The sequence below is a fragment of the Dipteris shenzhenensis genome, chromosome 27 (genome assembly GCF_047967505.1).
Source record: "Dipteris shenzhenensis isolate YYH24624 ecotype China chromosome 27, Dip_SZ_1.0, whole genome shotgun sequence".
Lineage (NCBI taxonomy): Eukaryota > Viridiplantae > Streptophyta > Polypodiopsida > Gleicheniales > Dipteridaceae > Dipteris > Dipteris shenzhenensis.
In genome coordinates, this window is record NC_141622.1 from 44,105,281 (window position 1) to 44,108,896 (window position 3,616).

A 3,616-nucleotide genomic window follows, 5' to 3' on the forward strand; every position below is an offset into this window, starting at 1 on the left:
AATAATCCATTTGGATATATTCCTCAATTAATGGCATCCTATCATCCCAACTTTGAGAACGAAGCGCATTATACCTTGTCGTATATGGATCATACTACTCATATGAGCCATAGGGGATTAAACATGAAGTGACAAGGGTAAAAAGAGAATGAGCGAGGAGGATAGTTGCATGTAAGAAAGAGGAGAATAATCTAGAGAACGAGCAAGGAGGACAGTTGCATGTAAGAAAGAGGAGAGTAATCCACCAAATTGGATGCTTATTCTCTCAAATCAACATTTGTGTTGACTAGGGAGGTAACAACTCAAATGTAGTGGCTTCTATGAAAAGCTATGAAAAGTAATTAGAGATGCTTTGGGTCTATATGACATATAGCTTACGTTGAGTGAAGGGAGAATTTGTTGAGGCATATTTTTGAACATGGAATAGTATGGACATGGATAGTACACTAATATTAACTTCAAAATGTCAAACTAAAACTTCTACCTATTTTGGTTTGACCTATACTAAGAGGGAGGGGAGGTGAGAGGGGAGGTTGCCGTAATTTACAAGATTCTTCTTAAATCTTTATGCAACTTTGCCTACTTAAGTGTTCACAAAAAATATTGTGGCATTCACTAAAGAGAGAATTGGTTGTGCACGAAAAACTTGTTCCATTCCTTTTGTTGAGAGCTAGTTCACTTTCTCAAAATCATAGTTTAGTTATAACATGCAACCAATTTATATATATATATATATGTGTAAATATAAAGAGTGAAATTTGTGCCGATTTTGCAAGAGCAAAAGACTTTCCATGGAACTTGCCCAATATATATGTACAAATATATAGAGAGAGAGTGAAAAACTTGTGCCCGATATTTGCAAGAGTAAAAGACTACTTCCATGTAAGTAGGTCTTGACTTTTGATAGAGCAAAGTATCTACATGCATCCAAGATGCATATTTTATGGGTAGGATAGGTAAAGTAGAGAGAGAGGGAGAGTTTGCAATCATCTTACCAATTAATTTAAGCATACACCTAAAGAAATGGTAAGCGCTAATTAAGAGCCATTCAAAAATATATCCTATCCTCGGATTGTTTTCGAATGGATGAGTATTCAGAATTCACTCAGCCCTTATTTTTTATATGCTTGCTCGAGCAAGGGAGTAACACTACCTTTAATGGTGAGTACTATTTCTGAAATATTTACTCTTTGCTGCAACCAGCTCGTCCACTAGGAATAACTTAGTCAACCTTAGGAATAACCAGCTCGTCCACTGAGGGTGGCTAACAGCTGCTTTATTATAATTTCATCTTCAAGTGATGTAATGAGAACATCTTCTGTGGAATGAAATGTAATGTGAACCAGGGATATACATCAGTTGGTAGGTTAAGAGTTGAGTATGAAAGCAAAAGTAATAATCTGCACTATGTTTCCTATCTGTCATACTGCCTATGCGTCGCAATATCACTGCTTCATTAGGTGAAATATATTTCACTTGCCAAGCGCCAAGCTTAGCAAGAAGATGAGAAAAACTTTAGACTCGAGTCCAAACCGAAGGACACATACATCAAGCTGACTTCAAGATATTTAACAATACATGCAATGAGTAAAGTGAATGTTGGGAAGAGCTGACTACACCTTAACTGATAGTTACTCCCTGTGCTTGATCATTCACCCTATTAATTCTATAAAAGTAAAATTCAAAGCACACGGAAGATTCAGGGAGAGGGGGCAGAAAAATCAGATGTACAAAAAAATTTCTGGAAAAGTGCTGCTCAGAATTTAATCGAAGATTTAACCTCCTCACAAACCTGACGGTTTCAGAGTGAGCTGGGATAATCAATTCATCATTGCAGCATAGAAAGGATGGCTAACTTCACGACAGCCCCAAGTATCCAAAGTTACAAAGTTGACAACACAGTACAATCGGAAAGCTCCTGTTACAAAATGAACTTTAACAATGCAAATTGATTTTAAACGACTGAATGTGGAGTAGCAATACGGGACATCAATAAACAGTTTACTGACGAAAAAAGGGGACCAGTGTTGCTCAGATTTAATTATGAAACTAGTTCTCCTCACGGACAAAGAGGCCTCAGAGAGCTGGGATTATTAAATCATCATCACAACATTGGAAAACGGGAAGTGACGAGAAGGCGTACTTACTGACCATTGCGAAAACAGCACGTTTTATTGCAAAATATCAGCTTCAACCAAACTATTCACAGAGCAATCCAATGTAAATCTCCACGTTTAAAAAAAATGAAATATAAAACAGAGGGAACTGATGCTCGTGATACACAAAGCTAGGATATTGATATCGCTGCAGCACCGGAATGCAAACTGTCATAGCGCGACAAAATGAGATTACGGTTCACCAAAGGGTTCGCCATACAATCATACGACTTTATGCAAGCTAACACCGACATAAACATTACGAACTCTTAGGAGCTTCAACCAGCTAAGATAAAAGCCTATGTAATATTCTTCTCCCGTGAAAGAAACTAATCCACGGCCATTCCCGTGGAGGAAAAATCCAAGACAAGCTCAAACTAAAAGTTGGACTATTGACCAAAAAATTTCAGTCATATGCTGGAAAAATTTCAGTCTGGATTCCTCAGCTTCGGCGTCAAACATCACTAACGGCTTTCCATACAATGAAAGCATTGCTCAGAATTAGCATGGCTTAAATCACACATCATCGGAAACCAGCCAAGTGCATTCTAGAATCTCCCATTCAAGCTTAGACTGAGATGGCTAAAACATTGGCAAGGGAAAACAACCTGAGCTGAAAAGCGGCGTTAAGAAATAGATCTCAAAATGTGGAGACGCAGTAGAGCCCGCAGTCTCAAGCGCAATAAGAACCTGCGCATGTGACGCATAATGAACTTGAACAAGCCTGCTACAGAATAACATCAAGAGGTATAGATCTCCATCACACTGCAATCTTACAAATGTAGGCAGTGAAACAGAAATGACCTGTAAAGGGGCGTGAGAAGAACATCGGAGCGTGTAAGATCACAGAAGAAGCAAAAGCAAATGCTGCGAGGAGGGCTTCGTAATCAGAATGCATTACTGGAATTCGGAAGAAAGCAATTTCTGTTGATGAAAACCATGAATGCGGAAACCGACCATCGAAGAGAAAAACTTTGTGAACGGAATACATCTGTCCGACTTCCTCTCTATCTACCAAACTTATATCGCCCAGTCAAAAAGCCCTAATTCGTCTCTTACCAAAACCTAATCCTTAGGGCCGGTCTCCTTCCCCAACCCTGATATTGAGGGTCCTTTCACACCACCAGCCTGCCCATCCAAGAAAAAATAGAATTGGAGGATGGCCACCACGTTCGCAGGCAATCACCCTATTGGCAAAGATGGAATGGGCCAATTATATAGCAGTTGGAGGAGTCGGCCATGGAGTGGGCGGCCTTCATGGGCTGGATATAGGTTGATGTTTGGGCATGTCCCTCCTATTGGACCAAGTAGCCCCTCATACCACTTTTGGAGGATGGCCATCGGGTGGTGTGAACCCACATCACCGCCAAATGCTATATGCACCCCTATAAGTAATCAAACATCCGCATTTTGCTTCACAACAAGCAGACGCTCACTATGCAAAGTAAATAAATATTATA

General features: G+C 39.7%; 1 non-coding gene across 1 annotated transcript; it reads right to left on the minus strand.

Annotated features, from left to right (window-relative positions):
* Positions 1–2,022: 2,022 nt before the first annotated feature.
* On the minus strand, positions 2,023–2,115 carry LOC147884355 (small nucleolar RNA snoR69Y). The gene has a single exon (XR_015543727.1). It is a non-coding gene; the product is annotated as a small nucleolar RNA snoR69Y (small nucleolar RNA).
* Positions 2,116–3,616: the final 1,501 nt, after the last annotated feature.